At 44.3% G+C, this 26856-nt stretch overlaps 1 protein-coding gene across 1 annotated transcript in view; it reads left to right on the top strand.

Annotated features, from left to right (window-relative positions):
* Positions 1-26856, top strand: part of LOC137420610 (gamma-aminobutyric acid receptor subunit alpha-2-like) — a 189528-nt gene that overhangs the window by 24658 nt on the left and 138014 nt on the right. The window lies entirely within an intron of this gene.

The following is a 26856-nucleotide window of genomic DNA, read 5'->3' as shown; positions in this document are numbered from 1 at the left end:
CTTCACCATTGGTAGATGGGGCCAAAAACGATATATGGCAGGATATCTCAAAAGGTTATGGACGGATTTCGACGAAACGTGGTGAACTGGTTGGGTGTTCGACAAGGACAAATAGATTAGATTTTGGTGAAGATCTGAATATGCATTCGGATATGAGAATTATTTAATTTTCAAGTAATTCTTCACCATTAGGAGATCGGGCTAAAAGCGATATATAACATGATATTTTAAAAAGTTGTGGACGAGTTGGTTAGGTGACAATAACAAGCCGATTTTGATTCAGTCCGAATCCAGATCTGGCCTATCATTGGGATACAAAACAAACTGTTCAGCCTGGCTGAGGTATGCTCTCTACCGAGTGCGGTTCTAGTTTGTGATATGATATCTGTAACACTGTGAAATACTGCACGGTGTCATCATGTGATAGCTTATTACATTATTATTGATAAGTATAAACTTTATTAACCGAATGACTACGTTGACCTCTTTGGCATTTCTATCTGACCACGTGGCTCATACGAGAATGGGATCTCCAGGTTCAAATCTCAAATGGTTTGTTGATTTTTTTTTTCCATCGTCTGCTGATACTTTTGTGATTAATGTCAAAGTATAATGATCAATAATGATAATAGCCTTGTCCTTACTTTTTGTACAACACCCTCCATCACTGAAATTAAATAACCCTGGTTTGGTATGGCTATGAAGTGACCATTCCAATATGGAGTGGAGTGATGTGGAGTGACCATTCCAATATTACAGACTTGGCATTTAATATGGAATATTTTTTTTGTGGGGGTGAACTTACTTTTCAAGATGACTTCAAACCAAAAGTTCATTGGAATTATGTTGAAATTATTCTAGATTTTGTTAATGTGACCTTTAAAAGAAACAAAAACCACATTTGACATTTCGAAGCAAATAAATTGATCCCTGAAAGTGATGTTAACTGATATCGAACTCAATTCACGGACAGTACTGTGTTAAACTTCTGTGCGTTTTCCAGAAGTATCTCTTTATTTTGCACATTAGCCAAAAAAAATTTCAACAAAAACAAAAGTTAAATTACGACTGGGATTACGGACAGTAAAATTACAGTTCAGTACTTCGTGTAACCCCCAGGAGCATTCAGGAGAGCACGTACATGTTGAGGTATGCTGTTCACGAGATTTGCCAAGGTTTGGACAGGAATCGCTTGCCATGCAGTTACAATAGCCTGCTGCAATTCACGCACAGAGGCAGGCTGCTGGTCCAAGTTGTCGATTTGACGCGTTAATTCTGCCCACAAGTTCTCTTTCGGATTCATATCCGGGGACATGGCAGGCCACTCCATATGCTCTACACCATGGTCAGCAAGAAAGTGTTGGATCATACGAGCACGATGAGGCCGTGCATTGTCATCTTGGAAGCCAAAGTTTCCTCGAAAGGCTGCATGAACAAATGGAAGCAATATTTCTTCCAGAATAGCCCTGTGCTTGAACTGGTTCAGGTTTCCATTCAGAACAACCAGGTCAGTTTTGCCCCCTGCATGAACAGCAGCCCAAACGGTCACCCCACCACCTCCAGCTTGGACTCTTGGCACTATACAATCTTCGTTGTAGGCTTCATGAACTTGTCTGCGCACTCGGACGCGGCCATCTTGACGATAGACCAGAAATCTAGACTCGTCACTGAAGATCACGTGATTCCAGTGTCCTGGCTGCCATTGACGGTGCTCTCTGGCCCACTGCAATCGGCGCTGGCGGTGTTGTCTGGTCAGACGTGGCTTTCTCGGGGTACGCCTGGCACGATAGCGTTCTTGAACCAGTTGTTGGTCGACTAGCCTTCTGGATACAGGCACATTTGTCAGTTGCTGCCACTCAGCCCTAAGCCGATTAGCTGACTTGGTACGGCCATTGCAGACTAACCGGTGCAGCTGGCGATCATCCCTCCTTGTGGTTCTGCGGGGACATCCTGGCCTCGGTATTGGAGTAGGGACACCCCTCTGAGCATTTCGTTTCAGGATCTTTGACACCTGACCTTGAGTGATGCCATACTGCCAAGCAATAGCATGCTGTTTCCTGCCGGAATTTCGTAAAGCCACCACTAAATGACAAACAGCATTGTCGAGTTGACGGACCATCTCCAGGGGAAGCGGCAATAACTTTTGTAGACGTGCAGCAGTTGTTTTCCACTAATACAGAACGCAACAACCCTTATATACCCGATTGTGAAGCCAATCGTCAAATATACCTGTCCGTACATTTTGTCATGCCACCTGTGATATAATCCTGTTATTGACTTCTTGCTGCGACAGACAATCAGTGACATGGTTCTTTGAACAAATAAATCACCGAAGCGTAAAAGAAACTCACCAGATTGATATACCGAGGTCAGAAAGGAAACCCAAGTCAAGAAAAAAAAAATTCCATATTAAATGCCAAGTCTGTATATTAGTATTGTTTTTTTATTATTACTATTATTATTATTGTTATTATTATTCATTAAAACAGCATCCTGGCATGGCACTTGAGGTTAGATTTCTGCAAATTATTTCAAGTGGTTTAAAAAAAAAGAAAGAAAGAGTTTATGCTCACTTTATCTAAAAGCAGAGGAGTCCAATATCCAAGAAGAACTGAAGAAGAAGGGAAAAAAAAATCAGGTGAAGAAATTGGAGCGAAAGAGAAGGAAAGAACATCGGAGATGATATAATTCAGTGCAAAAGGGAAGAAAAAAGGTAGGTTAATGAAAGCCGTGAGTGAAAGATGGCGATGAAAGAGAAGAGATGGTGCCTTGTGCTATTCAAACAATGATTGGTAGAGAAATAGAACGTTGCCATGGTACCTGGGAGCACGGTTTCCAGGGTAATGAGAAGTTCTCTCCATACATGAGCTGAGCTGACAGACGCGAGAAGCATGGCAGACGGAGGAAAGTAGCACGGGAGGGATCACATGGCATGATCATGGGTGGTGTTTTCATCAGATTGTCCTGTTGGATGCATGAGCTCACATTTAGTACCAGTTGGGTATATATATATATATATATATTGATATATAAATACTTCGATCCTGATCAAGCTAATATAATCATTTGTCATTGAGTGTTGTAGATGTGGCCTGATGAATTGGCCATTTTGGAGGCAAAACCTTGCTTCCTCATTGAAATGAAATCAACCCATTGTAGTCATGGAGACAGAAACCCTGTAAATAATAATCACATGACCTTGTTTACATTTTGAAGAGATGCCTTTGGCAAAAATCACAAGTACCTTTGTTGGTGCACTGGGTTGGCATGACAGCTCAACGGTTGCACAAGGTAGTGTATTATGTGAGATGTCGTTTCTGGGTTCGATTCCTGACCCAACTTTCAACTGAAGGAATTATGATGGATGATGGATGCTTCACAGGAATGGAGTTGCATCCTGAGTACGCTGTTCCTTCACCGGTACATTAAGCCGGATATCCTGGCTGCGAAGACTTATTGCTGCTGGTGGATGCGGAAGATCCCACTGTGTGGTTCGATAAACAGGATGCAATTGTTGTTGGTGTCACAATACAGATTATACCCCACTTAGATCCCACTCCCCTCAAAATTATGGCAAATCTCCGAATCCAGTAATCTTCCGTACACTGTAGTATATTTTCCATATGGTAGATCTTTCCGGTAAATCTTCCATAGGATAAATCACTCCACCCATAAGTTTTCTATAGGGTAAATTTTACCCCTGGCAAGTATCCCATATGGTAAATCTTTCAGCCGATCAATCTTCCAGAGGGTAAAGCTTCCACCTGGTAGGTCTTTCATATTTTAAATCCACCATGTAGAAAATCTTCCCTCAGAAAAATAATCATGTCGTGAATTTGTATGTACTCCGAACCCAGAAACGACAACTCAAATAATACACCAGATTTTACTACCTACCCTATACCTACGTAATATAAAATTTCCTGGTGGATACAAAAAGCCCCAATTATTCCCATATTATTATGTGGTTGGTGGCCAGGGAACGTTTTAGGCCAAGTCTTTCAAAAACTGCCTGGGCAGGTCTGTTATTCGACTGAAGGTGAATATAATTACCTATGCCACCGAAGGTCGACGGAGGTTATGTTTTCACCCCTGTTTGTCTGTCTCTGTATGTTTGTCTGTTTGTCTGTGAGCAGGATTTCTCAAAAGGTTGCGGACAGTTTCGGACGAAATCTGGCGAAGAGGTAGCGTATGTGACAAGGACGAAATCATTAGATTTTGGTGAAGATCTGAATCCGGATCCGGATCAGAGAATTTTAAACGTCATTCTTCACCATTGAGTGATCGGGCTAAAACCGACATATAGCAGGATATCTCAAAAGGTTATGGACGGATTTGGACGAAACTTGGTGGACAGATTGGTTGTGTGACAAGGATGAATCGATTCGATTTTGGTGAAGATATGAATATGTATTCGGATACGAGAATTATTTAATTTCTTAAGCGATACTTCACCATTGAGAGATCGGGCTAAAAGCGATATAAGCGATATTTTGACCTAAACTTGGGGGATGAGTTGGTTAGGTGGCAAGAACAAGCCGATTCGACTTTGGTTCAGGTCCGAATCCAGATTCGGCCTATCAGTGGGATACTGTTCAGCCTGGCAGAGGTTTGCTCTCTACAGAGTGTTGTTATAGTTTTATATGTATTATAACAGACGTCGCCTATGGATAACTCTGAGAGGACGGCGTGTCTTCAAGAGACCACAGATGTCATTTGTGACTCTCAACACTGGCTGGATCTTCGCACCCAAGGTCGGTTTACCATGCCAGTGAGTTGAGTGAGGCAAAACGGGAAGCCCACAAGCGTTTACGCAACAGACCTCAGTCAGTCAGCCTAGTGGGGCCAACGTCGCACAACTGCATCTGAGATCAAACTTAGATAACGAATCCGAGCTGGCCAAATGCCTCAGAAATCTTATGCCACCATCAGAACGAACAGAATAAGTTATGGCAGTTTATAAAGGAAACATCTTTTATCAACAGTAATAAAAATGCAAATACTATCGGACCTCAACATTCATGGTCTCAACATTCGCGGACCCCACATAATCACAGTTAACCAAATGCAACCTGCTTCTACATTTGCAGCCTTGTGCTTCACATATTCACAGTTTTTCGCAGGTGCAAAAAAAAAAAAAACTCCAACCAGCAGCGTGCATGACACTTCTAAAAGCATCTTCCGCGCATCATGCATAAAACCACTTCCAGCCACGTATAAATCATTTCCCACCATCCGCACACATAGCAGGTCTAAACGCATCTTCCATTTAAAAGCTTTGACATTCGCGACCCTGTACTTCACGTATTCGCAGTTTTTCGCAAGCATATTCACGATTTTTCATGGGATTTCTGATTTTCCCTTATGAATGATGACCGACTGGGAACCTTTCCCCCTTATTCCCGTTGAAACAATGCTTCCCGCTGAAACATTCGCCGATTCGACATTCGTGACATTTTTCAGGAATGTATCCCGCACAAATGTCGGGGTTCTCCAGTATTTACAGTGTCAGGTAAACAAGTATTTTCAAGGAGATAAAACAATGAATTGACATATATGTAAAATTAATCACAGCACGTATACATTCCCATTCCCCCAAAAAACAAACAATCGTACCATGCAACGCAAGCACAGGTAACAGCGTCAAAAAACATTTCTCACCGTAGCTTCACAAATTTTATACATAACACAATTCAAGCCTCATCGAATGGCTTTAAATTTCCTGTACTCAGAAGTTTTTAAAGAGGAGTGCAAATTCTTATAGAGGAGACATTAAACATTTACTGTTAATTTTCCCACAAGTGGCAGGAAAGTGTGGAGAGACACAAGAGGAGAGTCCGTTAATTTACTGCAAGTACTGCAGTTTAATAGATTTAACCTTAACCACTTTGTATGTCATTAGTGAGGACAGTATATATCTTGTGTGCAAAATGGAAAATGTGAATATTCTCCAGATCCTTAAAAAGGTCCAAATCGGATGCTTAAAGTTCAATGATACATGGGCCTTTGAAGATGTCAGCGATGTGAGTTGACAGCAAACAACAAATCAGCATTATGCAGATACCACATGCTGTTAGGTATTCATGGTGAAATACTTCAGCTTCAAGGAAAGTACAACACACAACAGGCAGACAGAAGATGACTCATCACTTCTACTGCTTCCCTGAGAGAATTCATATATGAAGGGCAACATTAAAAAAATTTAAACTAGTACATTTTCCTTTAACAAAACATACTTTTCTACATCTATTGTGGTTTGCAAAAAAACACCTTACAATTTTAACTTAATTAAAAAATATTTATGAGCAAAAGTTTTTCCTTTGAAATAAAAGTCACAGCTTTTTTATACAGAGGTGCGAGGCTCAAAGAAGAGCAAGTTAGAACTGCCAGTAGGACAAAAATTCAACAAAATAAAAAAATAAGAAACAAGAAAGAGCAATCAGAGATTGCAGATCCTCACCAGGATGTGTTTTTAGTGCTTTTTAAGGCTTTTGGGTTAAAACAAATATGGTGGCCGAATCACGTGACTGAAGATGTCATCATTTTTTTTTTTCCTCCGCCAATTTATCCCTAGATGACGCTCAAGAAATTTCACCTTGATCGGATGAAGTGTTGTACTTGTTGAATTATGATGTCATAATGGAGGCACCTATGACATCATCATTAACACATGTTATTCCACATGGAGAGTTCTTCACAATGAGCAATGTCTCAATTTTTTCTATGCAGTGCTTCGGAGCTATAGAAGTGCAAACTTTTTTCTCCAAGATGGCGCCCGTACCATGTGACCTATGACGATATAATTATCATTATAATATTCTACAGGCGGAGGTGCACCTATGGTGAAAATTTCCTGTCAATCGGACCACCGGTTGCAGAGAAAATCCTATTTATTCTGTGTGGACAAACAGACAAACAAACAAATGGACTCAAATTCAAAACCCTCTTCTCTGGCGAGGGTAATGAGGCGAAGGAGAGGGTGTGGCAGGGGGACGGGCCAGGGGAGGGGGAGGGGGGTTGAGGAAACTTAAATTAGCAACTAAAATGGTTGAGTTTGGAAAGGACAATAAAAATCATGGGTAATAATAAATTGGGGATGACAAGAGATGGAGATGCCCTGCTTGCAGTACTGGAAGGAAGAGTGAGACAGAACAGCCTCTGGAATGTTCTTATAGAATGAAAGACTTGAGGTGAGCAGTCAGTTTGGATTTTGGAAGTTTAACCAGGATGAGGTTACTGGAAGAACATGTGCATCTTGGAGTTGCTGAGGAGGTTCAGAGGACTGAGATAGTAGAGGGAGCAATATTGGAGAATAGATTAAAGAAAACAGAGAGACCACCGACCTGGCTGCAATGTGAGAACAACAGACCTTGTGCTTCATCCTCATCACAGAAGATCCCAATGATTTTGAGAACTTTGGACTCTACAGATCCAGGAGAGACAGATATAAGTGTTACGGAGTCCTCTACAATCTCCTGGTCTCGGTAACCTCAGAACCCCGAGAGGAGCCCCGGCAGAAAGAATATGTTACCCTGTGTTGAAAATCAATAGTGAAACCACACCAATGATTATAAATGAACAAAATTGTATTAGAAATCACACACAGGAATAACGGTATAACAGATGGCCATTAAGAGTGCACTCTATATATATCTTATATAAAGTCAGGTAACTCACTGCGCTGCCAGCGAGTGAAAGGACACTCCTCAATGTCTCTATAACTTTTCCCAAGGCGAATGTGATTCGCTCCAGCGGTCGATAGAACGAAATCCGGTCGAAGCCCGAATCTCGCTCTCCAGTCGATATCCAAAGCACGTACAGTTTGGCCTTGGAGATCGACCCGCCAAACTGTACAAGGGCGCCCTCCAGAGGCGCACCTTCACCGCTCACTCAGCAACCCGCAACGTAATTGGAGACGAAGCGGTTGCACACACACATCCCCGACAGACGGTAGGATGTTGGTGCGAAGATGACGCGAGGCAAAACCTTCGTTGGTATCCAAAGTGCGGGGTTCAAATTGGCGACGGCTCCTGCTTGAGCCGATGCGACGAGGTGAGGATTCGTCAGAATCACAGCACCCCAAATCTGACTACGCAGATTTCTCCCCCTCCAGCGATACTTCCTATCACCGGATGTCCTTTCAAGGAACTCAAAATTCCCTCGCGACTGTCGGTAGACCTTGCTCGTTACAGAGTGCTGACGTCATGCGTCTTCTCCGACTTTGCTCGCACCGCTTCTTCCTCTTCCTCTCTTCCGGTTCGGTTTCCTGTATCATTTAAAGTTAGCCTTTTTAACTTTAGATAACCGTTCCTGAATAATAAACCTTTTGAAGATAATAATAGTACATAAGATCAGAACTACGTCAAGTGGGTGAAAACCCCAATAACGGAAGTTACGAATCCGTAACAATAAGGCTGGGGCATTGGCCCAAAAGGGGAGAGCAGTCCTTCATTGAGCTACGGCCAAAAGCCTTGTAGACTGTGAGGTGCTCTGATTTAAAAAAAAAAAATCTATTATTTGTAGAATGAAGAACAGTTTTACTTGTGAAGGCTCATGTTGATCTGGGTCAGCAAACATGCAGAACAATAGATGAATCTTCAGCAGATTTAGTTATTGCTATCTAAACGAATCTTCAGCAGATGTAGTTATTTCTATCTGAACGTCAGGTCAGCGACTTTTTAACCTCACACAAGGGTTCGTATACTTCAATCAACATCCTGTGGATTTCATCCCGAGTCACTCTTTTTTATGTTTATAAGTCCATTTCAGGCCACACACAATTCACGTGCCCCTTTGTTGGTGAACGTATACAATGAACCAAATAAACAAAAAAAATACTGCATCGCGGTCATCAAAAGGAACCTGGATAGGATTCGGGTTTCAGCCGCTACTCCTCTACCCTCAAATCCATCCAGGTGCAACCAAGTGAACCTTACAAAAACAACTTGTAAGAATTCACCTCTCCAAAGAGACATACATGAAGAAGGAAAGAAATTGAAAGGAAGAAGAAAAAAAACTACAAGTGCTCTTTTTAACTTTACGCAGCTGCGCCGGACCCCAAGCCTCCCCGCAATTAACCTATTGATGCAAAACTTTCTTTTATTTAATATTAACTACTACACGGCATTAATTTATTTAAATATTAAACTTTAAACCAATATGGCTGCCAAACCAAGTGACTTACGACATTTTATTTATCAAACTTTATTTAGCACGGGTAGTCCATCATATGTAGAAAGTTTTGCATTGTTCAGTTAAGCGGTTTCAGAGACAGTTTTTTAAAAAGATTTTTTTCCTTCAATCCAATATGGCTGCCACACCATGTGACCAATGACATTTTAGTTATCAGCCTTGTATCCCCATGCCTGGTTGATGACATGCGTAGAGCTTCACGTTGATCAGTTGTGCAGTTTGAAAGGTATTTTTAAAATGGTTTTCGCTTAAATCAAACATGGCTGCCAGACCATATGACCTATGGCGCTTAAATTATCACCCTATATTCCCCATGGCTAGTCGATCATGTGGATGAAGTTTTGCAATGATCTCTTAAGCAGTTCCACGTGACCGATGACATAATAAATTTAATGCTTCAATATAATTGAACCATAGATCACATATATGAAGTTTCAGATTTTTACCCCATGCAGGTGAAGCGAAAAGCGGGGTTAAGCAATTGGTTCATGTCTATCCATCCATCCGTTTGATCAGTTAATGGTCGCAAGTTTATGATCGAGAAACAACTTAATTTGAATCAAAAGTTATATTTTGAACACGAATTGGAACATGAATAGGAAGACAAGTTTGCTGTTTTACAGTACCTTGGCCTTGCATTTGTCACAATGACACACGTGCAGAGAGGAGTGAGATAATATTTTTTACTCTGTCTCCCTGCCTGGCAGTCAAATAAAATTGAAAATCATTCCAAACAAGAAACTCACTGTTTTTAAAGATGCCATAAAGGACACTTACACCAGGCACGAAGAAATAACTAATGTAAGTGTTAGAGTGATATAATATACACTGGGTAAAACAGTGGTAAAACGGTGGTAAAACATGGAATTAATTTATTAATCCACCTTGAAGCCCCTTTAATCTTTTATTTAAATTTAATTTTATACTTAAATACTGTAGAACACACAACGACTTCATAATTCAGTACTTCAACAACCATGCCATTCAATAACCATTATATATCCATTATATATCCATATATACCATACTTCCATCATTATATATCCATTATATACCATACTTCAATCATCATATATCCATATATACCATACTTCAATCATCATATATCCATATATACCATACTTCCATCATTATATATCCATTATATACCATACTTCAATCATTATATATCCATATATACCATACTTCAATCATTATATATCCATATATACCATACTTCAATCATTATATATCCATATATACCATACTTCAATCATTATATATCCATATATACCATACTTCAATCATTATATATCCATATATACCATACTTCAATCATTATATATCCATATATACCATACTTCAATCATTATATATCCATATATACCATACTTCAATCATTATATATCCATATATACCATACTTCCATCATTATATATCCATATATACCATACTTCAATCATCATATATCCATATATACCATACTTCCATCATTATATATCCATATATACCATACTTCAATCATTATATATCCATATATACCATACTTCCATCATTATATATCCATATATACCATACTTCAATCATCATATATCCATATATACCATACTTTATTCATTATATATCCATATATACCATACTTCAATCATTATATATCCATATATACCATACTTCATTTATCATATATCCATATATACCATACTTAAATCATCATATATCCATATATACCATACTTAAATCATTATATATCCATATATACCATACTTCCATCATTATATATCCATATATACCTTACTTTATTCATTATATATCCATATATACCATACTTCAATCATTATATATCCATTATATACCATACTTCAATCATCATATATCCATATATACCATACTTCAATCATTATATATCCATATATACCATACTTCAATCATTATATATCCATATACCATACTTCAATCATTATATATCCATATATACCATACTTCAATCATCATATATCCATATATACCATACTTCATTCATTATATATCCATATATACCATACTTCAATCATTATATATCCATATATACCATACTTCATTTATCATATATCCATATATACCATACTTAAATCATCATATATCCATATATACCATACTTAAATCATTATATATCCATATATACCATACTTCCATCATTATATATCCATATATACCTTACTTTATTCATTATATATCCATATATACCATACTTAAATCATCATATATCCATATATACCATACTTCAATCATTATATATCCATATATACCATACTTCAATCATTATATATCCATATACCATACTTCAATCATTATATATCCATATATACCATACTTCAATCATTATATATCCATATTTACCATACTTCAATCATTATATATCCATATATACCATACTTCCATCAATATATATCCATATACAGTGATCCCTCGTTTATCGCGGGGGTTACGTTCCAGAACCCCCTGCGATAGACGAAAATCCGCGAAGTAGCGACCATATTTTTATTTTATTATTTATATATATTTTAAAGCTTTATGACCCTCCCCACACTCTTATTAACCTTTCCCACACTCTTATTAACCTTTCTCACACTCTTATTAACCTTTCCCATACTCTTATAAACACTTCCTATACTCTTAAACACTTTTTACACTCTTAAACATACGTAATTTTAACAACATATAAAATTCTAATGGGTACTCACGATTGAAGATACTGTAGCGACCCATGGGTTCCCCAAGCAAGACCAGCATCAGAATCTCCTTGCTCCAGCCGGTGACGTCACCGGCGGGGATCCCCGGTGCCAGAGTGGCTGGTCACGTGACCGCCAAAGCGTTCGGCGCGTGCGGGTATAATCAGCTACACCTGTTGATCACGTGACCGCCGAAGCACGCCACGCTTGAGAGGCGTGGCTTTCGGTTCCTGGTTGTGCTTTATAATGCAGCCCGATAAATGGGCTTTTCAGTGTTCCCGAGTTGGTTTTGAGAATAAATATCTTCTCGGACGAGTTTGTGTCTTGCCCGTCATTTCGTCCGTATCAAGCAAGAGCCCCGGCTCTTCAATACAACAACTTGCGTGATGAGGATGATGATGAATTAGCTGTGCAGTACTGATGACGATGAAGGTGATGACGATGATGACGATGATGAATGTACTGCACAGCCAGAAAGAGCATTACAGTTACCCATTACGTGGGTAACTAGCGCAAGTGGAAGCTGCCGCATCTGCGTTTTCCATACGCACGACTCTTTGTCTACTGTTCTACTGTACACTATGTACAGTATTTTATTTCTTGTAATATGTTTTAATAACTGTATTTTTCTTATTTTTTTACGTTTTTTAATTTTTTAGGCTAGTAAATGCTTATTTTACCACAAAAATATTTAAAATAATAGTATATAAAAATACATTTATACCGCAAAATCCCGCGATATAGCGAAAAATCGGCGATATAATTTTACATATACTAGCGAGAAAAACCCACGATGTACCGAAGCCGCGAAAAGTGAACCGCGATATAGCGAGGGATGACTGTATACCATACTTCAATCATTATATATCCATATATACCATACTTCAATCATTATATATCCATATATACCATACTTCAATCATTATATATCCATATATACCATACTTCAATCATTATATATCCATATATACCATACTTCAATCATTATATATCCATATATACCATACTTCAATCATTATATGTATATCCAAATATACCATACTTCAATCATTATATATCCATATATACCAAACTTCAATCATTATATATCCATATATACCATACTTCCATCATTATATATCCATATATACCATACTTCAATCATTATATATCCATATATACCATACTTCCATCATTATATATCCATATATACCATACTTCAATCATTATATATCCATATATACCAAACTTCAATCATTATATATCCATATTTACCATACTTCAATCATTATATATCCATATTTACCATACTTCAATCATTATATATCCATATATACCAAACTTCAATCATTATATATCCATATATACCATACTTCCATCATTATATATCCATATATACCATACTTCAATCATTATATATCCATATATACCATACTTCCATCATTATATATCCATATATACCATACTTCAATCATTATATATCCATATATACCATACTTCAATCATTATATATCCATATATACCATACTTCAATCATTATATATCCATATTTACCATACTTCAATCATTATATATCCATATATACCATACTTCAATCATTATATATCCATATATACCATACTTCAATCATTATATATCCATATATACCATACTTCTATCATTATATATCCATATATACCATACTTCAATCATTATATATCCATATATACCAAACTTCAATCATTATATATCCATATATACCATACTTCCATCATTATATATCCATATATACCATACTTCAATCATTATATATCCATATATACCATACTTCCATCATTATATATCCATATATACCATACTTCAATCATTATATATCCATATATACCAAACTTCAATCATTATATATCCATATATACCATACTTCCATCATTATATATCCATATATACCATACTTCAATCATTATATATCCATATATACCATACTTCAATCATTATATATCCATATATACCAAACTTCAATCATTATATATCCATATATACCATACTTCTATCATTATATATCCATATATACCATACTTCAATCATTATATATCCATATATACCAAACTTCAATCATTATATATCCATATATACCATACTTCCATCATTATATATCCATATATACCATACTTAAATCATTATATATCCATATATACCATACTTCAATCATTATATATCCATATATACCATACTTCAATCATTATATATCCATATATACCAAACTTCAATCATTATATATCCATATATACCATACTTCCAACATTATATATCCATATATACCATACTTCAATCATTATATATCCATATATACCATACTTCCATCATTATATATCCATATATACCATACTTCCATCATTATATATCCATATATACCATACTTCAATCATTATATATCCATATATACCATACTTCAATCATTATATATCCATATATACCATACTTCAATCATTATATATCCATATATACCATACTTCAATCATTATATTGAAGGAGCGGCGCTCCAACGCGAGTCGAAAGAATTGACGCGACCAAAGACGGAATTCGTCTGAGTTGCTTTATTGAAACAAAACAGCTCAGGTATTCTGACAAAAGCCCGTTTATCGGGCAGCAATATATATACACATTTATGTCGGGAAGTTTGCCCGGCAAAAGCTATACCGGGCATGCCCGGGTGTCAAGGGCGAGCCTTGGAAAGGCGAGTCTGGACCTGCCCGGGCGTGTTTGGCTGCGCCCTGGCAAGTCGAGGCTGGGCGTGCCCGGGCGCTCTGGACAGCACTGGAAAGGCGAGAGCGGGCATGCCCGGACGCTCTGGGCGAGCCCTGGAAAGGCGATAGCGGGCATGCCCGGACGCTCTGGGCGAGCCCTGGAAAGGCGAGAGCGGGCATGCCCGGGAAAGACGAGACCGGGCGTGCCCGGGAGGTTCGGGCGTGCCCGGGAACAGTGAGTCCGGGCATGCCCGGGAGAGGCCCGTCTGGCCGTGTTCTGGCCGGTGCAAGGCGATTGTGTGCATCCAGCGGTAACGGCTACACACGCCCCTCCAGAATCGACCTGCACCGGCAGGGTCAATTTAAGGGGGGTCCGGATGACCCGGCCGAAGCGACCCCTGGAGGGTCGTGGGGAGGGGTCCGACGTGGTGGTGGGTAGTCGAGCGGGGGGAACAGTGGACGGGGGGCGGCCTCGCCGCGGAGGAAGGGCCAACCGTGGTGGTCGGTCGACGTCCATGTGCGCCGGTTTGAGGCGGTCCACAGAGATCCGGTCCGACCGGCCGCCAACGTCGATGACAAAGGACTTGTCGCCCCGTCGCAGGACCCGGAAGGGCCCGTCGTACGGCGGCCGGAGTGGCCCCCGGTGCGCGTCATGACGCACAAAGACGTACTCCGCTGTGCGAAGCACCGGGGGGACGTAGGACTGGGGGCCACCGTGGCGGGACGTTGGCACGGGGGCAAATCGGCGGGCGGCCTCCTGGAGGTCCGAGCGCTGGTGTGCGGCGGACCAGGGACTGGTAGCGTCAGGCACGAACTCGCCCGGGACGCGGAGCGGCTGGCCGTAGACGAGCTCGGCGGCGGACGCCCAGAGGTCCTCCTTGGGGGCCGTGCGGAGGCCCAAAAGGACCCACGGCAGCCGGTCGGTCCAACCGTCGTCCTGAAGGCCGGCCATGAGTGCGGCCTTCATGGAGCGGTGAAACCGCTCGCACAACCCGTTGGCTTGGGGGTGGTAGGCCGTGGTGCGGTGCAGCGTGACCCCCAACGAGCGGGCGACCACGCCCCAAAGTTCGGACGTGAACTGTGGGCCGCGGTCGGACGAGATGTCCGCCGGTGCGCCGAAGCGCGCGACCCAGGTGGCGATGAACGCCTGCGCCACGTTGGCGGTGGTGGTGGAGGTGAGGGGCACGGCCTCCGGCCACCTGGTGGTCCTGTCCACCATGGTGAGCAGGTGGGTGAACCCCCGCGATGGGGGCAGGGGACCCACCAGGTCCACGTGGATGTGGTTGAAACGCCGTGCAGGCACGGTGAAAGGTGCCAGCGGGGCCTGGGTGTGGCGGTGGACCTTCGCCCGCTGGCAGGCCGTGCAGGCGTTGGTCCAGTCGCGGACGTTCCGTCGAAGGCCGTGCCAGACGAAACGCGCCGACACCAGCTTCTGAGAAGCTTTCCGGCCCGGGTGAGAAAGGCCGTGGATGGAGGCGAAGATGCGGCGCTGCCAGGAAATGGGCACGATGGGGCGAGGCTGGCCCTGGGAGACGTCGCAGAGCAGGACGGTGCCCGCGAAGGGGATGTCGGCCAGGCGGAGGCCCGTGTCCGCCGCCCGGAGGGCCTGCACCGAGGTGTCGGTGGTCTGGTCGGCCGCCATGAGTGCGAAGTCCACGCCGAGGTGGACCGCATTCGCGCTGGCCCGAGAAAGACAGTCGGCCACAGCGTTGTCTTTGCCGGCGACGTGTCGGATGTCCGTGGTGAATTCCGACACGGCGGAGAGGTGGCGCTGCTGGCGGGCCGACCACGGCTCTGTGACTTTGGCCATTGCGTAGACCAACGGCTTGTGGTCGACGAAAGCCGTGAAGGGGCGGCCCTCCAGGAGGTGTCGGAAATGGCGAACGGCCAGGAATAGACCGAGCAGCTCGCGGTCGAACATGCTGTATTTTAACTCGTTCGGCCGGAGCTGCCGGCTGAAAAAAGTGAGTGGCTGCCAAACCCCGTCCACCCATTGTTCATGGACGGCGCCCACCGCGTAGTTGGAGGCGTCCGTAGTGAGGGCGATGGGCGCGTTGAGCACTGGGTGAGCCAGCAGCGTTGCGTCGGCGAGGGCCCGTTTTGCGCTCGCGAAGGCCGCGTCCATGGCCGCGGACCAAACGATGTCATGCTTGGCCGGCTTGCCCAGGAGGGCCTCGTAAAGGGGCCGCATGAGCTGAGCAGCGCGTGGCACGAATCGGTGATAAAAATTCACCATGCCGAGGAACTCTTGTAGGGCCTTGATGGAACGGGGACGCGGGAACGTGGTGATGGCCTCGACCTTGGTCGGCAGAGGCACGGCCCCGGTCTTGGTGATGCGGTGGCCCAAAAAGTCAACGGTCGTCGTGCCGAAGTGGCATTTGGCCGGGTTGACAATTAAGCCGTGCTCGCTGAGGCGACTGAACAGTGTTCGGAGGTGGAGGAGGTGCTCGGCATGGGACGTGCTGGCGATGAGGATGTCGTCCAGATAGACGAAAAGAAATGGCAGGTCGCGCAGCACGCCGTCCATTCAGCGCTGGAATGCCTGGGCCGCGTTCTTGAGGCCAAACAGCATCCTCAAAAATTCGAACAGGCCGAACGGCGTGATGACGGCCGTCTTCGGGACGTCGGCCGCCCGGACAGGTACCTGGTGGTATCCCCGTATCAGGTCAATTTTGGAAAATATGACCCGTCCCGCCAAACGGGCGGAAAGGTCCTGGATGTGCGGGATCGGGTACCTGTCAGGGGTGGTAGCGTCGTTGAGGCGGCGGTAGTCGCCACACGGGCGCCATCCACCCCCCGGCTTTGGCACGATGTGCAGTGGTGAGGCCCACGCGCTATTGGAGCGCCGCACGATGCCGAGGTGCTCCAACGCGTCGAACTCGGCCTTTGCCACGGCGAGCTTGGCCGGGTCGAGGCGGCGGGCCCTGGCGTAGACCGGCAGGCCCGTAGTGGGTATGTGGTGCTCGATCCCATGCCGCACTGCGACGGCCGAAAACGTCGGCCGTGTGAGGGCCGGGAATTCCGCGAGCAGGCGAGCGAACTCGTTCGCCGTCGGGAGGGCGCACGCCAGTTCGGTCGGCGCGGAGCTGCTCATCGTGCACGCCAGGGAGCTGAAGGTCTCGGCGTTGACAAGGCGACGACGTTTGACATCGACCAGCAGCCCGTGCGCGCAGAGGAAGTCGGCGCCCAGCAAAGCCATGGGGATGCAGGCGGTCACAAAGGTCCACTGAAAGTGCTGGCTGCCGAAGCAGAGGGTGACGTTGCGCGGGCCGAAAGTGTGTATGGCCGAGCCATTAGCAGCGACCAAAGAGGGGCCGCAAACGGCGTCCCGCCTGTCCTGATCGGAGGCGGGTATGATGCTCAGTTGGGCGCCGGTGTCACAAAGGAAACGCCACCCGGATGCTTTGTTCCGAATAAAAAGCAAGTTGCCCGAGTGGCCGGCGCTCATGGCTGGGAATGAACGCCGGCCCGGCCGTTTCCCGACTTGCCGAAAGTGCACGGGGGTCGGCACGTCCGAGCCTTGTGTCCGAACCTGGCGTGGTAATAACACCACGCCTGGTCAGGTGGAGGCCCCGGCCGTCGTGTCGGAAGCGGTCGGTGCGGCGTGGCGGCCGCCAGTTTCACCGGCAGTTCGGTCTCCAACCGCGCAGGGCGCTCGGGCGTCGTGGGCGTCGCCTCGGACGGCGGCAGGCTCCAGGTAGCTGCGCCGATGTGTTGGCCCGCCGAGGAGATCTTATCGGCTTCCCTGGCGAGGGCGCGGGGATCGGTGATCGACGTGCCAGCCAGGGCGAGGCGTACCGGGTGAGGCAGCTGGCGAAGGAACAACTCGCGGAACAGAAAATCCGGAGAGTGCTCACCGAGCAACGAGAGCATATAGTCCATGCGCTCGGACGGGCGCGTGTCGCCGAGCTCGGGCAGGTCGAGCAGGCGCCGTGCGCGTGCCGCCGGTGAGAGGGCGAAAGCGTCGAGGAGGAGCGTCTTCAGCGCGTCATACTTGTCGGCAGCCGGCGGGTGCTCGAGGAGGCTCAGGGCGCGGGCCGCGGTGGCAGAACCGAGCGCTGCCACGACGTGGTGGAAGCGGGTGTCGTCCGCGGTGATGCCTCGCAGGGCGAACTGGGAGTCCGCCTGGGCGAACCAAACAGCCGCGTGAGCCTCCCAGAAGGAAGGCAGTTTAAGAGTCACTGCCGTGTCCATGTCGGTAGGTCACCAGTGAAGGAGCGGCGCTCCAACGCGAGTCGAAAGAAGTGACGCGACCAAAGACGGAATTCGTCCGAGTTGCTTTATTGAAACAAAACAGCTCAGGTATTCTGACAAAAGCCCGTTTATCGGGCAGCAATATATATACACATTTATGTCGGGAAGTTTGCCCGGCAAAAGCTATACTGGGCATGCCTGGGTGTCAAGGGCGAGCCTTGGAAAGGCGAGTCTGGACCTGCCCGGGCCTGTTTGGCTGCGGCCTGGCAAGTCGAGGCTGGGCGTGCCCGGGCGCTCTGGACGAGCACTGGAAAGGCGAGAGCGGGCATGCCCGGACGCTCTGGGTGAGCCCTAGAAAGTCGATAGCGGGCATGCCCGGACGCTCTGGGTGAGCCCTGGAAAGGCGATAGCGGGCATGCCCGGACGCTCTGGGCGAGCCCTGGAAAGGCGATAGCGGGCATGCCCAGACGCTCTGGGCGAGCCCTGGAAAGGCGAGAGCGGGCATGCCCGGGAAAGACGAGACCGGGCGTGCCCGGGAGGTTCGGGCATGCCCGGGAACAGTGAGTCCAGGCATGCCCGGGAGAGGCGCGTCTGGCCGTGTTCTGGCCGGTGCAAGGCGATGGTGTGCATCCAGCGGTAACCGCTACAATATATCCATATATACCATACTTCAATAATTATATATCCATATATACCATACTTCAATCATATATATCCATATTTACCACACTTCAATCATTATATATCCATATACAGTATACCATTATATATCCATACTTCAATAACCATTATATATCCATATTTACCATACTTCAATCATTATATATCCATATATACCATACTTCAATCATTATATATCCATATACAGTATACCATTATATATCCATACTTCAATAACCATTATATATCCATATACAGTATACCATGATATATCCATACTTCAATCATTATATATCCATATAAAGTATACTGAAGGAGCTGCGCTCCAACGCGAGTCGAAAGAATTGACGCGACCAAAGACGGAATTCGTCCGAGTTGCTTTATTGAAACAAAACAGCTCAGGTATTCTGACAAGCCCGTTTATCGGGCAGCAATATATATACACATTTATGCCCGGGCGTTTGCCCGGGAAAACCGAGACCGGGCATGCCCGGGTGTCAAGGGCGAGTCCTGGAAAGGCGAGTCTGGACATGCCCGGGCGTCCTGGACGCGGCCTGGCAAGTCGAGGCTGGGCGTACCCGAGCGCTCTGGGCGAGCCCTGGAAAGGCGAGAGCGGGCATGCCCGGACGCTCTGGGCGAGCCCTGGAAAGGCGAGTCTGGACATGCCCGGGCGTCCTGGACGCGGCCTGGCAAGTCGAGGCTGGGCGGGCCCGGGCGCTCTGGGCGAGCCCTGGAAAGGCGAGAGCGGGCATGCCCGGGAAAGACGAGACCGGGCGTGCCCGGGAGGTTCGGGCGTGCCCGGGAACAGCGAGTCCGGGCATTACCCAGGAGAGGCGCGTCTGGGCCCGTCCGGACGAGCCCGGCATGGCGATCGCGCCCTGGCCGCGTCCTGGCAGGTGCAAGGCGATTGTGTACATTCAGCGGGAACCGCTACAAAACCATTATATATCCATATTTACCATACTTCAATCATTATATATCCATATACAGTATACCATTATATATCCATACTTCAATAACCATTATATATCCATATATACCATACTTCAATCATATATATCCATATTTACCATACTTCAATCATTATATATCCATATATACCATACTTCAATCATTATATATATCCATATACAGTATACCATTATATATCCATACTTCAATAACCATTATATATCCATATATACCATACTTCAATCATTATATATCCATATATACCATACTTCAATCATTATATATCCATATATACCATACTTCAATCATTATATATCCATATTTACCACACTTCAATCATTATATATCCATATACAGTATACCATTATATATGCATACTTCAATAACCATTATATATCCATATATACCATACTTCAGTCATTATATATATCCATATATACCATACTTCAATCTTTTTTTTTTCTTTTCTTTTTTGTATACTGAATCGAGGCTCGTGAAAGAGCTAACATTTATTTCACAAACAAATCAACCAGACAAACAAAATATATAAAAAGAGGGAGCGGAAGACAAGATGGGGAGAGAAGGGGAAGCACACAAACACAACATTTGAGAGCAGGGAGATGTGTGGGAGGGCGAGGGCTTGGGGGGAGGAGGCGTGGGAAGGGGGGGGGGGGGGGGTTGAAAGAAGTATAAAACACAAGGACACCAAGGACTTCCAGGACAGAAGTTGGTATTTCAAAAAAGTGGATTTGGGGTGAAATTAGCGGGGGTAGAAAAGATCCAGGTTTTGGATGGGGGAAGATAAGAGATGGTGGTGAACAGCTGTTTTAAAGACCTGGAGCGTGGAGTGGGATTGAAGAGAGTGAGGGAGTTTGTTCCAGAGGCGGGAGAAAAGAGGAATTAAGGAGTGAAGGTGTCTCAAGACACCAGTGAAGGTGTCTTGAGTCTTGATTTTTGGCAGGTTAACCATAAGAGGGTTGCAGGCAGATCTTGTGCGACCTGTAGGAATATTTGGGGGACAGAGCCCAGAGAGAGCTGGGGGGCAAGGCCAGAGAGGAGTCGGTAGAAGACGGAAAGACCACCAACCTGCCTGCGGTGAGAGAGAGAAAGGCCCTCGGAGTTAGCTTCATCGCGGGAGATTCCAATGATTCTGAACGCTTTGGTTTCAACAGCGTGAAGACGAGCTAGGTGTGAGGCAGGAGCACCAGCCCAGAGGGGAGAGCAGTATTCCATTGAGCTGTGGATGAAAGCCTTGTATGTGGTGAGGAGCTCATTGAGGTGAGGAGCTAATCATTATATATTCATACAGTGCATTCAGAAAGTATTCAGACCCCTTCACCTTTTTCACATTTTGTTATGTTGCAGCCTTATGCTGAAATCGTTTAAATTCATTTTTTCCCTCATCAATCTACACTCAATACCCCATAATGACAAAGAGAACACAGGATTTTAGAAAGTTTTGCAAATTTATTAAAAAGAAAAAACTGAAATATTACATTTACATAAGTATTCACAACCTTTGGTATGACACTTGAAATTTAGCTCAGGTGCCTCCCATTTCTCTGGATCATCTTTGAGATGTTTCTCCACCTTGATTGGAGTCCACCTGTGGTAAATTCAAATGATTGGACATGATTTGGAAAGGCACACACCTGTCTATATAAGGTCTCACAGCTGACAATGCACATCAGAGCAAAAACCAAGCCATGAGGTCGAAGGAACTGCCTGCAGAGCTCAGAGACAGGATTGTGTCGAGGCACAGATCTGGGGAAGCCTACAAAAAATTTCTGCTGCATTGGAGGTTCCGAAGGGCACAGTGGCCTCCATAATTCTTAAATGGAAGAAGTTTGGAACAACCAGGACTCTTCCTCGAGCTGGCCGCCCGGCCAAACTGAACAATCGGGGAAGAAGGGCCTTGGTAAGAGAGGTGACCAAGAACCCGATGGTCACTCTGGCTGAGCTCCAGAGATCCTGTGTGGAGATGGGAGAAACTTCCAGAAGGACAACCATACCTGCAACACTACATCGATCTGGGCTTTATGGCAGAGTGGCCAGACGGAAGACAAACAGTTCAATCTTGGTTTCATCAGACCACAGAATCTTGTTTCTCACAGTCTGAGAGTCCTTTAGGTGCTTTTTTGCAAAATCCAAGCGGGCTTTCATGTGTCTTTCACTGAGGAGAGGCTTTTAGAGATCCTACCTATACAGATCTACCTAAATCTATATATGTCTCTACCCAAAATTCATAATAGTATACATGGATATACAATGGTTATTGAAGTATGGATATATAATGGTATACTGTATATGGATATATAATGATTGAAGTGTGGTATATATAATGGTATATACAGTGCATGAGGCCACAGAATAAGGTGAAAAAGACTGAAATATGCAAGGCCATACCAAGATTGGGTGACTGAACAATGGAATCGGGTACTCTGGTGTGGTGAATCGACGTTTGAACCTTTTGGATGTAAGATATGCCAGTTTGTCCACCAAAGACCTGGAGAACGATGTACAATGTTTGTAGCCTACTGTTAAACACCAGGAACCTCTGTGACTGTCTGTGGTTGTATCTCAGATTTTAGTGTAGAAAACTCGTTGAAATCAATGGGATGCTAACGAAAGAGAAGTACAAGCAGATACTGCAGCACCATGCAGTCCCGAGTGGAAATCGTTTAATTTTAATTAGAGGAGGATTCATTTTCAAACAAAATACTATTCCAAAACACACTTCCGATGTGTTAAGAAATATTTTGAGAACAAGGTTAGAGCTGGTATGCGCCAAGTGTTAGAATTGGCACTCCGGTGTCTGAGCATGAGTCCCAAAGAGGCCATATGGGATTACCTGGAAACAAAAGAAGAAGAGGAACCCAACTAACCTTACAGAATGTGGAATGTACGACAGGATATTTGGCACAATATTCCTATATAATAAGAGTGCTTCGGTCGTATACAGGAATCATGGGTAAAAGAATGATGGCACTCAAGAAGGCAAAGGGTGGGCACACAAAGTATTGACTGATACTATAAAATGACTGTTCTAGGTATTTACTTAAGCAGTTTGTTTTATAAGCATGTATAAAGGATGTTAATTTACAATAATGAACATAATTATATATATATATTCTTATTCCAACTCTGGAACTGCCTTATCCACTCTTCCCTCAAGGGCTTTTCACTGGAAGTACACCACCATTTTAATTAATCTTCCCTTCCTCCCCATGATATTTGCTACCCTCGTTCACCCATTCCTCACCCACCCCTTTTAATTGCAGGTTAGTATGGTCTCTCTCTCTCTCTCTCTCTCTCTCTCTCTCTCTCTCTCCCTCTCCCTCTCCCTCTCCCTCTCCCTCTCCCTCTCCCTCTCCCTCTCCCTCTCCCTCTCCCTCTCCCTCTCCCTCTCCCTCTCCCTCTCCCTCTCCCTCTCCACTGCAACACTGTCGGTGCATTGCGGTCTTAATTACGATACTCCGTACACGAGAAGTGAAAAGCGGGATTAAGCATTTGGTTCATTTTTGTGTCTATCTGTCTACAAATGTTAACTTATGATTGAGGAACAATCTATTCTAAATTGAATGTTATATTTTGGGCATGAATCGGGACATGAATCCAAAAATGATCCTGTAGTTTAACAGTAATTTGGTCCTGAACCTGTCCCGATCGTGCCTGCACAGCGAGGAGTGTGATCATTTTTTTAAATCCGTCTACCTGTCTGACAGTCAAACAAAATTGAAAAATCATTCCAAACAGGAAATGTACACATGTTTTTAAGGACGTCATAAAGGACACAAACAACAGGCACGAATAACTAATGCAACGTGTTAAATAACGTGGTGTAAAAGACGCTACAGCAATGGTGGTAAAGTTACAAAAAATATTTGCTCGACCATTAAATCTTTGTTTTGTATTGAATTATATACTTGAACCCTGTAAAACACAAAACGCCATATTGGCACTTTTACAACCCTTCCATTTAGCAGTACTTGGACAAAATAATATGGCAATTTAATGTCATCACGACCAATCACTGTTCTCCCCTCTGGGCCGGTGCTCCTGACTCACACCGAGCTCGGCTTCACGCTGTTCAAACCAAAGCTTTCAGAATCATTGGAATCTCCGACGATGAAGCTAACTCCGAGGGCCTTTCACTCACTCACCGCAGGCAGGTTGGTGGTCTTTCTGTCTTCTACCGACTCCTCTCCGGCCTTGCCCCCCCAGCTCTCTCTGGGCTCTGTCCACCAAATATTCCTACAGGTCGCACAAGATCTGCCTGCAACCCTCTTATGGTTAAACTACCAAAATCAAGGCTCTCTGCTCACCTTCACTCATTCATTCCTCTTTTCTCCCGCCTCTGGAACAAACTCTCTCACTCTCTTCAATCCCACTCCTCCCTCCAGGTCTTTAAAACAGCTGTTCACCACCATCTCTTATCTTCCCCCATCCAAAACCTTGATCTTTTCTACCCCTGTTAATTCACCCCAGATCCACTTTTTTGAAATACCAACTTCTTTCCTGGAAGTCCTAGCAGTGTCCAGGTGTTTTATACCTCTTCCGCCCCCATCCCCCTTCCCTTGCATCTTCCCCCCAAGCCCTCTCCCTCCCACATATCTCCCGATGTACCTGTTCTCCATGTTGTCTCCCATTCCCTTTATCATATGTTTTATGTGTCAGTTCGTCTTTTTGTGATCAATTTTAGCTTTTACACGAGCCTCGATCTTGTAAACAAAAATAATAATAATAAATTGCCACTCGCAGGCCCCGCCCATGTGCTTGTGTCTGTATGAACTCTTGTGAGGTGCTCTATGAACTCTTGTAAGGTGCTCTATGAACTCTTGTAAGGTGCTCTATGAACTCTTGTAAGGTGCTCTATGAACTCTTGTGAGGTGCTCTATGAACTCTTGTGAGGTGCTCTATGAACTCTTGTAAGGTGCTCTATGAACTCTTGTGAGGTGCTCAATGAACTCTTGTAAGGTGCTCTATGAACTCTTGTAAGGTGCTCTATGAACTTGTGTAAGGTGCTCTACGAACTCTTGTAAGGTGCTCTACGAACTCGTGTAAGGTGCTCTATGAACTCGTGTAAGGTGCTCTATGAACTCGTGTAAGGTGCTCTATGAACTCGTGTAAGGTGCTCTACGAACTCTTGTAAGGTGCTCTATGAACTCGTGTAAGGTGCTCTATGAACTCGTGTAAGGTGCTCTATGAACTCGTGTAAGGTACTCTATGAACTCGTGTAAGGTGCTCTATGAACTCTTGTAAGGTGCTCTATGAACTCTTGTAAGGTGCTCTATGAACTCTTGTGAGGTGCTCTATGAACTCTTGTAAGGTGCTCTATGAACTCTTGTAAGGTGCTCTATGAACTCTTGTAAGGTGCTCTATGAACTCGTGTAAGGTGCTCTATGAACTCTTGTAAGGTGCTCTATGAACTCTTGTAAGGTGCTCTATGAAGTCTTGTAAGGTGCTCTACGAACTCTTGTAAGGTGCTCTATGAACTCTTGTAAGGTGCTCTATTAACTCTTGTAAGGTGCTCTATGAACTCTTGTAAGGTGCTCTATGAACTCTTGTAAGGTGCTCTATGAACTCTTGTAAGGTGCTCTATGAACTCTTGTAAGGTGCTCTATGAACTCTTGTAAGGTGCTCTACGAACTCTTGTAAGGTGCTCTACGAACTCTTGTAAGGTGCTCTATGAACTCTTGTAAGGTGCTCTATGAACTCTTGTAAGGTGCTCTATGAACTCTTGTAAGGTGCTCTATGAACTCTTGTAAGGTGCTCTATGAACTCTTGTAAGGTGCTCTATGAACTCTTGTAAGGTGCTCTATGAACTCTTGTAAGGTGCTCTACGAACTCTTGTAAGGTGCTCTACGAACTCTTGTAAGGTGCTCTACGAACTCTTGTAAGGTGCTCTACGAACTCTTGTAAGGTGCTCTACGAACTCTTGTAAGGTGCTCTACGAACTCTTGTAAGGTGCTCTATGAACTCTTGTAAGGTGCTCTATGAACTCTTGTAAGGTGCTCTATGAACTCTTGTAAGGTGCTCTATGAACTCTTGTAAGGTGCTCTATGAACTCTTGTAAGGTGCTCTATGAACTCTTGTAAGGTGCTCTACGAACTCTTGTAAGGTGCTCTACGAACTCTTGTAAGGTGCTCTACGAACTCTTGTAAGGTGCTCTACGAACTCTTGTAAGGTGCTCTACGAACTCTTGTAAGGTGCTCTACGAACTCTTGTAAGGTGCTCTACGAACTCTTGTAAGGTGCTCTATGAACTCGTGTAAGGTGCTCAATTAACTCTTGTAAGGTGCTCTATGAACTCTTGTAAGGTGCTCTATGAACTCGTGTAAGGTGCTCTATGAACTCTTGTAAGGTGCTCTATGAACTCGTGTAAGGTGCTCTATGAACTCGTGTAAGGTGCTCTATGAACTTGTGTAAGGTGCTCTATGAACTCGTGTAAGGTGCTCTATGAACTCTTGT

Source organism: Myxine glutinosa, chromosome 2, assembly GCF_964187855.1.
Source record: "Myxine glutinosa chromosome 2, kmMyxGlut1.1, whole genome shotgun sequence".
In the NCBI taxonomy this organism is placed as follows: domain Eukaryota; kingdom Metazoa; phylum Chordata; class Myxini; order Myxiniformes; family Myxinidae; genus Myxine; species Myxine glutinosa.
The sequence above is the reverse complement of the archived record's forward strand: the minus strand, read 5'-3'. Positions and strand labels throughout refer to the sequence as shown.